Here is a 14,180-nt window from a genome sequence, read left to right as displayed (position 1 = left end):
CCCAGGTTCGATTCCGGTCAAGGGCATGTACCTGGGTTGCGGGCACATCCCCAGTGGGAGATGTGCAGGAGGCAGCTGAACGATGTTTCTCTCTCATCGATGTTTCTAACTCTCTATCTCTCTCCCTTCCTCTCTGTAAAAATTCAATAAAATATATTTTAAAAAAATCTCCTAGTCTTAACCTCGGGGAAACAAAGAAGAGCTCTTTTTTGTCGCATGGGGTAATGCACTGCCTGTTGTGTTGTCTCTCACCTGGGAACGTGTGCCCGTGCAGGTTTAGCAGTCACTGGGGGCCCACGGCAAGTTGCTGGGCTTCGAAGTTCTAAGTTTAAATATGAAACAGAAACTCTGGAAACTGGCCTCTGTTTTGGCCTCAATGAAGACAACGTTGGACCTTTTCCATGGCCAGATGCTGAGATGGGACATTGGAAATCCAGGGGCTGCCTTGTGGAATAAATCTTGCCATACCACAACCTCCTGTGTGTGGGTTCTTGGATTGCTTTTCTAGCAATCCCATGGAAGAACACAATTTTCACCAGCAACACTGCTGCTTGTACTGATCCGAGTTCAGCTCTGGACAATTTGGTAATCTTTATGGTTATATGAAAGAAAAAAAATCAACCTTATTAAGGACACTTTATTTTGAGATTTCTTTGTTGTATCAGATGAGTGATTCCCAAAGTATATTTTTCCTGCATTCAAGATGTAGTGATAACTTGAAGCAGAAAAACCTTGCCTTATTCACTGATTTTTTTTAAAAAATGGTGGTTCTAGATCTTAGTGTGACATATTTTAGCAGTTTTCGATTGCTGCAAAACAAATTATCCAAAAATTAGAATATTACAGTATATAATATTTATGAGGCAGGAATATGCCAGTGGTTTACCTGAATCTTCAGCCTCACGAACTCTCATGAGACTGTAATCAAAGTGTCATCCGGAATGTAGCCATATCATTATTTGATATTGATATACTCCAGGATCCTCTCAATATTTGATATTTATAGGATCCAAGATCCACCAGAGCTCAATTGGTTGTGGGCAGCATTCAATTTCTTACAGGCTCTGGAATTGGGAGCTTCAGTTCCTTGCTGGCTGGTTGGCAGAGGCTGTCCTCAATTCCTCTCCTTAAGGCAGCTTACAACATGGCAGCTGGCTTCATCAATTTGAGCAAGTAGGAGCTAACAAGAGAGAAAAAGTGAACAAGAAAGGAGTCACAATGATTTATAACCTAATCTTGGAGGAACATTCCATCACATTGGAGCAGCAATTTTCAATGTTTTTCATCTCATGACACACATAAACTAATTACTAAATTTCTGCAGCACACCAAAAATATGTATTAAAGTTTTTGCTGATCTGACAAAAAAATGGGAATAATTTTGATTCATTCACACCGGATGGCTATTGTTGTGTTGGCTGTTGTCATTTTTTTTATTTGACAATCTAAGGGAAAAGAGGTCAGTGCTCCTGACTATCACTTTATTTATTTCACTTTCTTTATGAACAAACTTCTGGATAAAGCAATCCAAACCATTGATGTCCATGTTCTCAACTTTTACTCATTCTTTAATCCACTCCAATCTAGCTCTTATTTATATCAGACCACTGAAAATTCTCTGACCAACAATCTCTGTTTTATTACTGTTCCAAGAGTGCAGGTTTTGGATCTGATCTTTCCTCGCTCTTTCATCAGAACTTACTAGTAATTCCGTTAATCACTGGTTTCTTTGGAATTACTTTTCCTCACACCTTCTTGTTTTCCTTCCTAATTTTTTTCATTTACCAGGTACTTCTTCTCCTCTGACCTAGTTTATTAAATCTATTGCTTCAGCTTATATTTCATTGGTGAAAACAAAATGGATAGCCACACTATCGTCAAGGGAATGAGAAGGATGTACTTATAACATGGAGTATCTACAACACTGATCTGTTAATAATGCACCTGTCTCAATAGACTATCAAGTGTAAGTTTGATTTTTAATATTCAAGTGTTTTTAAGAATCTTCAACTTGCTCTCTATTTAACAGCCTGATCTCACTTGCTGACTGAGTCTAAAATAACTTAATTACTTTTTAGAACATTGAATGCAAATATGACTGGCCCTTTTCATGTCCCACTAAACAAATGCCTGAAAAATGCATTACCAATAAATAAGCTTTCCATGAAAAATATAGTCCCAAATTTCTTATTAACAACTTTGATGCAAAATCTTTTGGCTACATAGAAAAATTCCAGCATGATTTTCCTCTTTCTTGGATGAGCCTAGAGGTAACCCATCAGAATAACAGATTCTTTCTGATGTTATTAGTCACATTACTTCATCCTCTCAGACTCAATATTTTCTCTAAGGACATATTTCAAAGAAAAGTGTATACATATGATTATGTATATATGTATATATATCATTATGATGTGGGTTGTATGGACAAAACAATCTGAAACCAAATTAAATGTCCAGAAGCTGAACTATAGCTACATAAATATTTACTTACCAAATTAATGGAATATTTTTTAGCCATAGAATGACCATTGTGAATACAGGTGAGACAAAAGTATGCTTACAGTTGTGTGTATGAGAAACACAGAATTTCTTGTTCTTGTTCTTTTTTTTTTAAATATGAAATGCTTCACAAATTTGCATGTCATCCTTGCTCAGGGGCAATTCTAATTTCTGTATTGTTCCAATTTTAGCATATATGCTGTCAAACTGAGCACTAGAGTTCATTCTTGTATTCTTATTTATTAATTATTATATTATCTTCCATATGAACAACTGTAAACCTAGTTTGCCCCCACACTGTATATATATATATGAACATAGATAATTATTTTTAATATGTTAAGTAAAAGAGCTGAATTAAATAATGCACTCCACTGATTAAAACAGGAAGGTGTGTAGAAATTTACCATAATATGAGTGCTATTAATACCTTACAGTTCTGTATATTTTTACATATTAAATTACCACTGTAATTGCTATATTATGCATTAAGATTAAAAATAGAAATATAATAAATATTGGATATTAATAAGGTTGATATTAGAATAAAGCTGAAGTTTGTCCATGGTAACTCCTTTCCTGTGACCGTTTGTTTATGATTAAGGCCTCAAAGAGGGCATAAATAATCAAGGGAATGATTTATAAAGAAGCTACCAAAACAATGAAGGTAAAAAGATAAGATTTTACAGTCAGGAAAAATTAGAGTTTATGATATTAATATTTTCTGTTTAGAGCCTTCAGATATGGAGCTAAAGATGGCAAAATGAGGTCATAAGAAATACCAATATCACATTTCCTACATAGGCCTGGTTATTGATTTTATGCTGGTAGTTAATTATTTAATAAACAGAGTGAGAACATGATCCCATAGAGAGAGGAAAAAAACATATTCTATGGAATATGTAGCAACATTACCTCTGTAGAAGGTGCCTGTATAATTTAGTTACTTAACAAAATAATATAAATAATTCCTAATTAGTGTTGACAGTGTTAAATAAGTAAATGGAAAGACATGGAGAAAATAGTAAGGTATCCTGAAGGTAGCAATTGCACAGAACCCCTGCCACCGTTAGGGCGAATGGGACAAAGAAAGTGGTTTGGAACATTAAAATGTACAAGCTTGGAGAAAGGGTCCTCCGCAAACTGGAACTGGAAGCTTTGAGGAGGGGGTCCCGGGATCTCTGAGCTGGCAGAGAGCCAGACCTCTGAAGCTGAGGGGCCAGACCAACGTGCCTGCATGTTTGAGGAGGAACAGTGATGCTGTGCCTGTGACTGTTGTTAAAAAGCTGCAAACTAGATTCAACTGCTGCTATTGGAAGTAACTGCCACTGCTATGGTGAAGAAGCAAGGTTGCTAAAGGAAAAGAGGCAAATGGAAAATGAGGCCTTCTCCCATCCCCAGCTTCTCAGTCTCTCTCAAGTGTCCGTTATTGTTGGACCCTGAATAGGAGCAGGATGGCAAAACAAAAATGTGCTGTTCAGTTTCACCCCCAGCATGATGGAACAAATTACTGAGGGACAGAAACGTGTTAACTTGGTACCACAGGAGTTACCAAAAGTCAATGACCAGGGTATATGTACATGGAGTTGTTAAAGGATTCATTTGCATATTCAAGTTCCATAAAACATAAATACACGTTGATTAAATAAAAAGTGAATTGCTAGTTTCCTCACATATAATTAAGTATAATATACTAGGGGCCCGATGCATGAAATTCGTGCAAGAGTAGGCCTTTGCAGCCACGGCGGCTGCCTGGATCCCTCCCTCACAGCCGTGGTGGCTGCCTCCATCCCACAGCTGCAGCCCCAGCTTGGTTCAGAAGGTCATCTGGAAGGTTGTCCAGAAGGACATCAGGAAGGATGACTGGTCTGATTAGCATGTTACACTTTTATTATTATAGATGGTCCCCAGAATCCACATGATTATTTAGTGGTGAGTTTGTCCAAGGAGCTAAATTATCATCTGGATTTACATCAGTTAGCTTGTCATCATCACTAATAGAATTACATTTTACTTTCAAAAGTGCTCCAATATGGATGATAAATTATATGGTTACTGAAGATATACATTACACATAAATAGACATGTCCAATAGACATTAATTTGTGTTTTACTGGCAACATATGTTATAAATATTAGTTATAAAATGGATGGAACATGTAGCTATACCAGTAGAGATAGTACAGATTATATGAAAGGTCACTCCTTTTTTAAAAAATATTTTTATTGATTTCAGAGAGAAAGGGAGAGGAAGAGAGAGATAGAAACACCATGATAAGAGAAAATTATTGATCAGCTGCCTCCTGCAGGCCCCACGCTAGGGATCAGGTCCACAACTTGGGCATGTGCCCTGACCAGGAATTGAACCCTGATCTCCTGGTTCATAGGTCAGTCAATGCTCAACCACTGATCCATGCAGACCAGGCTGAGAGGAAGCATTCTTAAAGGAGGAAATGGGTGTTAGAAAATTGGTGGAAGTTCACCATTGTCATGAGGCAAATGACACTTCAGACAGCAGAGACAATATGGGACACATGAGAGATGCATGAAATTCCAACCAAGACATGGAATGAATTTGAAAGTTCATGTTAGGACATAACCAATTGAAATAATCTATTACTGACACTGAATCTACCCAAACATTTCAGTTAAGATTCTACAACTTTGATGATGCTAAGGACATTGCAAATATTATCTAATTTAAAACAGAGAGTAATAAAATCAGCAGTATTTCTAGGGTTGGTTTTTTTTTTTTTTTGCTATTATGAATGAAGAGTCTACAGACATTTATGGACAGATTTTTGCTTAGATATAGAAAAATGGCCAGGAGTATAAATGACTGGTTTGAAAATATATGATTTTCAATGGAGTGTTTTAGCTGTTCTGCTTATATATCCTTATCTTACTATTCTTTTCAGTACTTGAATCATTGCCACAATCTTGTATATGCACTTAGAAGGATACTTAATGGACCAATATGCATGTATGCGTGTGTGTGTGTGTGTGTGTGTATATGTGTGTGTAGGAATGTCCCTCATGGAGGAAGGTTTTGCCTAAAGAGATTAAAGTAATGAATGAAAAGAAAGAAATAAAACATACTTGAAAATCTTTCAGGTCTAAACATTTGGTGAATAGACACTCATCAGAAATTTGCTATTGAATAAAATGTGAAAAAAAGCTTTAGACTTTCCTTCTTGTGGATTCAAGATCCTAACTTGCCTTGTTAGGAAGGTGTTTACTTCTTTTACACCAGTTTAAATAAGTACAATGATGTTTTAGATACATCGGAGATACCCATCTGGTTATGTTTGCAGGGAGATACACACTTGGGAACTGAACAATGCTGCACATCACTGAGCTGCAACATCTAATTATTGCTGGTCGGGAAGGCTTTAATGAATGGATCAGCTTTTAGATAATGGAAAGATATCTCCTTGTCATTTATTTAGCTGCTAATGGATGCCTCTAGTCATAAGGTATTTGAAAGCAGTATTTCTCTGCAGGGCAGGGATTAGTATAGAAGTTTGAAAAATATAATACCTAGAGAAATGGGCTGGAGGAGAGCTCTAGTTCTTGACTTTTGTAGGAAGTGAAACGTAGTAAACTGAATCCTGTGTAACAATCTCATGGACACCAATAAAAGAATACATATATAATTACTGATACTAGTTTCAATCTCCTCTACAGTACTTGAAAAAATTAAAAGCTCTCATCTGATGTCTGAACATTTCTCCTGTTCATCTGATGTTTTCTTTCAGTTTTATTATTTTGAAGATCTCCTTTTACATATTTGTTTAGTTGAAAGTGATATTTTAAACTTCCTGGATAAAAGTTGTGCATGCTATAATTGATTAAATATCTGTCTGTCACTCAGGACAACAAAAATAACCATTTTTCAGAAGTATGAAATAGTCATTTTAAAAAGGTTTCTTCTAAAGTTTAATGAAAGTAAAATCCTTTAGTAGATAAATTAAACAAATACAATGATGAATCATTATCGTATCCCTGTTTTCTCAATTGTGTTCTTAAATTATAACTATTTTAATAGGGAATTCTCACCTAATAGGTGAAGTTTTTCAATGTCGACATTATGGTTAATTAGAAACAGAGAAGATAACTGAGTATTTTATAGAGTAAAACATGTATTTCATTTATCAGGCATACGAATGCAAAAGTAAAAAAAGAAGATTGATTTACAGACAGAAATATTTGAAATCATATACAAAGTTCTTAATGGTACTTTACCCTGGATGCCCTGATACTCAACCTGGTACAGATTCCACCTCTTCTTTTCTAGGAAGCATTTAACTTTCTACCTTCTATGCTCATTCCCTCCCCGAACACCTACAATTGTGTCATCAATTAGGTTATTGTTCATAATATATCTGATATTATCATCAACTATTATATATTCTTTCATTATTTTTATTTTTAACTTTAATTTGTTTTGGTTTATTAAAGCTCATCTCCCTTAGGTAGTACAGAAAGTCCTTCAAATCAGAGGCCATTTGTCATACTGTTTTGCCCATGCCTGTATAAATAGGCTGAGTTAATGGTGATAAATTAGAGACAGGTGTGGCCTCAAAGCAATGTCAGTGGTATGTAGACTATCATATAAATCAATATCATAATAGTCACACAAATATACAGTTTTAACCCTCTCTGCTATCACGAAGAATTTGGAAAGGCTGCTTGTATTTGTGTGATCATTACATCTAGAATATTTCATTCTTCCAAGCAAAAATATGTTGTATATATATATTTCAAACATTTTTAAATGGGAGAATACTGAAATAATAGTTTTGGATTTTATCTACTAGTATGTATTTCTCTATATCTATGGAAATATTATCCACCATCTTTGGGCATGCTTAACTAAATATTTACCCTTTGACTAGCTTCAATTGCTTTTTTACAAAAGAAGCACATGTTCTATTTTTCCGGAGGATTAATTTGTGTATTCAATGAACATTCAACATTCTAAACCACTGGATTCAGTGCAATTACATTTTATCTAAATATATTATTAGTCGGTTTTTAAATTGATTACTATTTCAAAGTGTTTAAATAGGTTTTTGTGTGAGACTATAAACATTCCATAAATGGAAATATTATGCATTGTTTGAAATGCAACATTACATAGTAAACTAAAGCTTTCAAACAATTGAAAATGAAATACAAAGAGAGAGTGTGTTAGAAAAAAATAGTGATTCAAGTTAATGCTTGGGATTTGTTCTCAGTACTATCCCTTATAAACTTAGATTTTTACTTTTTAATTCTTAACTTATTGTAAAAACACATAACATAAGATATATCCTCTTAATAGATTTTAAGTGTATAAGACAGAATTATGAAAAATAGGCACAATGTTATATAGCAGATCGCTAGAACTTACTTATCTTGCATAACAGAAATGTTATACCCATAACACTCCTCATTTTCTTCTTTCCTCAGCACCTGGCATTATCATTCTGTTTCCTGCTCCTATAAGTTGATTATTTTAAATATCTTGTAGAAGTGGAATCATGCAGCATATTTCTTCTATGTCTGGAGAATTTCTTTTACATTACTTGCAAGGCAGGTCTACTGGTATTTTTTTTTAATTTTCATTTTTCTGAGAAATTCTTTATTACTCCTTCACCTTTGAAATATAATTTCACAGGGTACAGAATTATCTGTTGGTGGGATTTTTTTCTTTCAAACCTTTAAAATATTTCACTTCACTCTCTTCTTGCTGGCATGGTTTCTGAGGAAAAGTCAGATATAATTTTTATCTCTATAAGTACAGTGTTTTTTCCTTTGGCTTCTTTCGTGATTTTCTCTTAACCTTCAATTTTCTGTATGTAATATGGCTACATATAGTTTTTTACATTTATTAGTTTGCTGTTCTCTAGCTTCCTGGATTTGTGGCTTGGTATATGACATCAGTTAGGGAAAATTCATATTCATTATTATTTCAAATAATTATTCTCTTATTTTCTCTTTTTTCTTTGCCTTCTTGCATTCCTTTTACACATGTTACACCTTTTGTGGTTGTAGTCTCTCTCTCTCTCTCTCTCTCTCTCTCTCTCTCCATATATATATGTATATATATATTTTTTTCATTTTTTTCTTTTTAGTTTGGGTTCATTTCTATCAATATATTATCAAGCTCAGAATTCTTTCTTCAGCCATGCATGTCCAGTCTGCTAATGAGCCCATCAAATGCATTCTTCATTTCTGAAACAATGTTTTTGATCTGTAACATTTCTTTTTTAGGATTTCAATCACTGTGCTTACATTGTCCAGCTGCTTTTGCATGTTATCTACTTTATCCATTAATGCCATTAGCATATTAATCATAGTTGCTTTAAATGCCTATCTGAAAATTCCATCGTCCTGACATATCTCTTTCTGATGCTTGCTCTGTTTTTGCAAATTGTGTTTTTATCTTTTGGTATGGTTTATATTGTTTTCTTGTTAGCTGGACATGATGAACAAACAAAAGAAATTGCTGTAGCCCTAGCTGGTTTGGTTCAGTGTATAGGGTGTCCGCCTGTGGGCCAAAAGGACCCACGTTCGATTTTGATCAAGGGCATGTACCTTGGTTGAAGACTTCTCCCCGGCCCAGGCCCTGGCCAGGGCTCATACAAGGAGGCAACCAATTGATGTGTTTCTCTCATATTGATGTTTCTCTCTGTCTTTCCCTCTCTCTTCCACTCCCCCTAGAAATTAAAGGAAAAATATCATTGGGTGAGGATTAACAACAAAATAAAAGGAATTGCTGTAAATGGACCTGTAGTAATGTGTTGTGAGGTATTGTGGGAGGGAAAGTGTTCTATAGTCTTCTATAGTTCTGTGGTAAGTCTCAATCCTTTAGTGAGCCTATGCTGGACTTTGAATTTCAAAGGAGTTTATCGAGGTTTTTTGTTTGTTATTGTCCTCCATTTGTTGGGACAAGATGATAGAATGAGCTGGAGTTGTGTTTCCCTTCTCCCCGATGGAAAACTGGATCCAGCTGAAGTAGGCTAGTTCCCTTCCCCAGTTCTCTTAGACTCTAATACAGTGGTTCTCAACCTTGGCTGCACATAGGAATCCCCGGGATCTTTTTTAAAATCCTGATTTCTGGGCCTCATTCTCCGGAAATTCTGTTTCTTTGTTACTAATGTTGTGGTCCCACCCCATAACAAAGAAACAGAATTTCCTGAGGATGAGGCCCAGAAATCAGGATTTTAAAAAGATTCCCAGGTGATTCTAATGTGCAGCCAAGGTTGAGAACCGCTGCTGTAATAGTACTCACCTGATTAGACTTCTAACTAGTTTCCCCTGTGGGCAGGCTTTTTAAAGAACAGTAAGATCTCACTGGCATATTTCAAGATGGTCCCGTTTCTCCCCCTTCTGCCAGAAAATGAAGAACAGTTTCCTTAGATGTCTACTGTGGGAATCTGCTCAAGCTCCTAGCAGCAAATCTCACAATATTTTAGAGTAGCCCTTAGAAGTGGGTTCCCTTGGAGTTTTTCTCTCTAAGGATAGTTCACCATGAGCCTCCAGCGTTGTGTCAATTCCTGTTCAAGTCTCCCTCCCCAGCACTGGCTTCAGGGGCAGTTTCTACTCCTGAATCCGCTCAGGTAAGCCTTCCAGTCTTTATCTGCCTGTTTCTCCTGCCTTGGAAGCAGTGGTTTGCCATGTGTCCTGTCCTCCCTCATAGTTCTAGGAAGAGTTGTTGATTTTTCAGGCTGTTCAGCTTTTTACTTGATGTTAGAACACAACTGGAGATATAGGGTTTCTTTTTCGGGTGATTAAACTGGTCTAAAAGGCTCTGTAATGTTGGTGTACATCTCTGTGAATATGGTAAAAAACATTTAATTAGTCACTTTACTTAGGTGAATTTTATGGTATGTTAAGTATATCTCAATAATGCAATTTAGAAAGGTTAGTATAAATGTATTGTCATTCAAATAATTCTTTGAGCCTTAAAAGATAACTGCAAAGAGCTATAATAATATATCTTTTTGATGGAAACAATATTTAAAGATGTATTTTGTGATACAGAGCAAAGGAGGATAGAGCAGAGTGTATGAAATGAAAGTTTTGTGTAATATTTAAATTAAGTTATTAACATGAACTAGGATCTTGTAAATTCGATATGAATGGTAATCTCAGTGCAGGCACTCAGATAACAATTCAAAATATATAGCAAAATAATAAGAAAATTAAAATAGCACATTATATCTACTTAATGCAAACTAAGGCAGTAATGGGGAACCAAAGCTATTTGTAAAAGACAAATTATATAAACTAATAAAGAAACAATTTATTGTTGCATTTGTAGAATATGTAAATTTATTATGTATGGAAGTAATAGCACAGGAAGGAAAGCAAGAGGGGATAGAGTTATAAATAAGTAACAATTATACATTTCACTATAATTAACAGCACAAATTAGAAGTAGATTTTGGTAAAATAAGTTATATATTGTGGAATTACTGGGTCATATGGTAGTTCTATGTTTAAAATTTTGAGGGACCTCCATAATGTTTACCATAGAGGCTGCACCAATATTGCTACAATACCTCCAAAGTATCTTTGTCAATAGTTGTCTGATGATTTATTGATGATAGCTATTCTGACAGGTGTGAGGTGATATCTCATTGTTGTTTGATTTGCACTTCCTGATGATTAGTGATGCTGAACATCTTTTCATGTCTGTTGGCCATCTGTATGTTCTCTTGGAGAAAGTTTTATTCATCTCCTCTACACATTTTTTTTAATTTTCTTTATTGATTAAGGTATTACATATGTGTCCTCATCCCCCCATTACTCCCCACACTCCCCTCTCCACTCATGCTCTCACCACCCTGTTGTCTATATCCATTGGTTAGGCTTACATATATGCATACAAGTCCTTTGGTTGATCTCTCCCCTTTACACCCACCCTCCCCTCTCTTCCCTCTGAGGTTTGATGGTCTGATTGAAGCTTCTCTGTCTCTGGATCTATTTTTGTTCATCAGTTTATGTTGTTCATTATATTCCACAAATGAGTGAGATCATGTGATATTTATCTTTCTCTGACTGGCTTATTTTGCTTAGCATAATGCTCTCCAGGTCCATCCATGCTGTTGCAAATGGTAGGAGTTCCTTCCTTTTTACCACAGCATAGTATTCCTTGTGTAGATGTAGCACAGTTTTTTAATCCACTCATCTGCTGATGGGCACTTAGGCTGTTTCCAAATCTTAGCTATTGTAAATTGTGCTGCTATGAACATCCCTCTACTACACATTTTTTAATTGAATTGTTTGTTTGGGGGGCAGCTATTTGTGTGTTTTCTTTATGTTGAGCAGTATGAGTTTTTTGTATACTATGGTTACTAAACCCATTATTGGATATATTATTTGCAAATATCTTCTCCCATTCAGTAGGTTGCCATTCTGTTTTATTGATGGTTTTCTTTGCAATACAAAAGCTTTTTAGTTTAATGTAGTCCTATTTGTTTTTGTTTGTTTTTATTTTCTTGCCCTGGGATACATATCCAAAATATATTTCAAAGATCAATGTAAAAAAGTTTAATACCTATGTTTTCTTTTAGGAATTTTATGGATTTGAGTCTTACATTTAAGTCTCTAATTGATTTTGAATTTATTTTCTGTATATGGTGTAGAAAAAGATACCTTCATTTCTTGCATGTATCTGTGCTGTTTTACAAACACCATTTATTGAAGAGACTATCTTTACCCCATTGTATATTTTCACCATTTTTGTCATAGATTAATTGACCATATAGATGCAGGGTTATTCCTGGGTTCTCTATTGTGTTCCTTTGATCCATGAGTCTGTTTTCATGCCAGTACCATGCTGTTTTGATTACTATCACCTTGTAGAATAGTTTGATATCAGGTAGTGTGATACCTTCAACTTTACAAACACCATTTATTGAAAAGATTTGGCTATTCAGATATTTTTGTTTTTTCACCATTTTTGTCATAGATTAATTGACCATATAGATGCAGGGTTATTCCTGGGTTCTCTATTGCCTTGAATCTGTAGATTGTTTTGGGTAGTATGGACACTGAATTATATTAATCCTTCCCTTCTGTGAGCATGGTATATTTGTATTGTCTTTGATTTATTTCATCAATGTTTTATAGTTTTCATTTTTGGTTAAATTTATTCTTGGGTAATTTTTTTAAATGAAATTACAAATGGAATTGTTTCCTTAATTTCTTTTCTGATATTTTGTTATTAGTGCATAGCAACACTACTGATTTCTTTTTTATTTTAAATTTGTATCTTACAATTTTACTGAATTCATTTATTAGTTCTAATAGTTTTTGGTGGAATATTTATGTGTTTAAATAACATATTTATCATTTTATATTTATTATATAACATATATATCAATTATATAACCCTGTCATCTGCAAATGGTGAAAGTTTTACTTCCTCCTTTCCAACTTGGATGCCTTTTATTTCTTTATCTGTTCAATTTCTGTGGCTATGACTTTTAATATTATGTTGAATAAAACTGGTGAGAGTGGGCATCATGGTCTTGTTTATAATATTGGAGGAAAAGCTTTTGAGTTTTCACCATTGAGTACAATATTAGGTGTGGGTTCATCACATATGGCTTTTATTATGCTGAGATATGTTGCCTCTATTTCCATTTTGTTGAGAGTTTTTATCATAAACTAGAGGCCCGGTGCACAAATTCGTTCACCGTTGGGGTCCCTTGGCCTGGCCTGCAGGATCAGGCCGAAACTGGCTCTCCAATATCCCCCGAGGGTTCCTTGACTATGAGAGGGTGCAGGCCAGGCTGAGCGACCCCACGAGTGCACAATCAGGGCCTGAGAGGGACACGGGAGGTTGGCCAGCAGGGGAAGGACTGCAGGAGGGCTCCAGGGCATATCCGGCCAGTCTCATTCAGTCCTGATTGTCTGGACCCGAACAGCAAGCTAACCTACAGGTTGGAGGATCTGCCTCCGGGTGGTCAGTGCACGTCATGGTGACTAATCAACCAGTCGACTGTCTGCCCCCTGGTGGTCAGTGCACATCATAGTGAGTGGTTGAGTGGCCTTAGCATCTCATTAGCATATTACACTTTGATTGGTTGAACGGCCAACTTGATGACCAGACACTTAGCATATTAGGCTTTTATTATATAGGATGAATGTTATATTTTGTCTAATGCGTTTTCTGCATCTATGGAAATGATAATATGATTCTTATCCTTTGCTTATGTGGTAGTGTGTTAGATTGATTGATTTACATATACCTAGTCATCCTTCCATCCTTGAAAAATTCCCACTTGCATAATCCTTTGAACATATTGTTGCATTCAGTTTGCTAATATTTTGTTGAGAATTTTGCATCTATCTATGTTCACCAGGGTTATTGGCCTATAATTTATTATTATTACTATTATTATTATTTGTAGTATATTTGTCTTGTTTTGGAATCAGAGTAATGCTGGCCTTGTATAATCATTTTGTAGTGTTCCTTTCTCTTCAATATTTTTTAAATAGTTTGAGAAAAATAAATATTCTTCTTTAAATGTTTGGGATAATTAACCTATGAAGACATATGGTTCTTGACTTTTGTTTCTTGGGAGAATTTTTATTACTAATTTAATTTCCTTACTAGTAATTGGTCTGTTCAGATTCTGTTTTTTTCCTAATTTAGTCTTTGGAAGATTGTTTATTTC

The 14,180-nt window shown here is 35.2% G+C and overlaps 1 non-coding gene across 1 annotated transcript; it reads right to left on the bottom strand.

The window, feature by feature from the left end:
- Positions 1-2,613: 2,613 nt before the first annotated feature.
- On the bottom strand, positions 2,614-2,717 carry LOC111826454. The gene has a single exon (XR_002829774.1). It is a non-coding gene; the product is annotated as a U6 spliceosomal RNA (small nuclear RNA).
- Between the last annotated feature and the right edge of the window lie 11,463 nt (positions 2,718-14,180).

Source organism: Myotis lucifugus, unplaced genomic scaffold (genome assembly GCF_000147115.1).
Source record: "Myotis lucifugus unplaced genomic scaffold, Myoluc2.0 scaffold_79, whole genome shotgun sequence".
Lineage (NCBI taxonomy): Eukaryota > Metazoa > Chordata > Mammalia > Chiroptera > Vespertilionidae > Myotis > Myotis lucifugus.
Note: the sequence above shows the minus strand (reverse complement) of the source record. Positions and strands in the feature narration are given on the sequence as shown.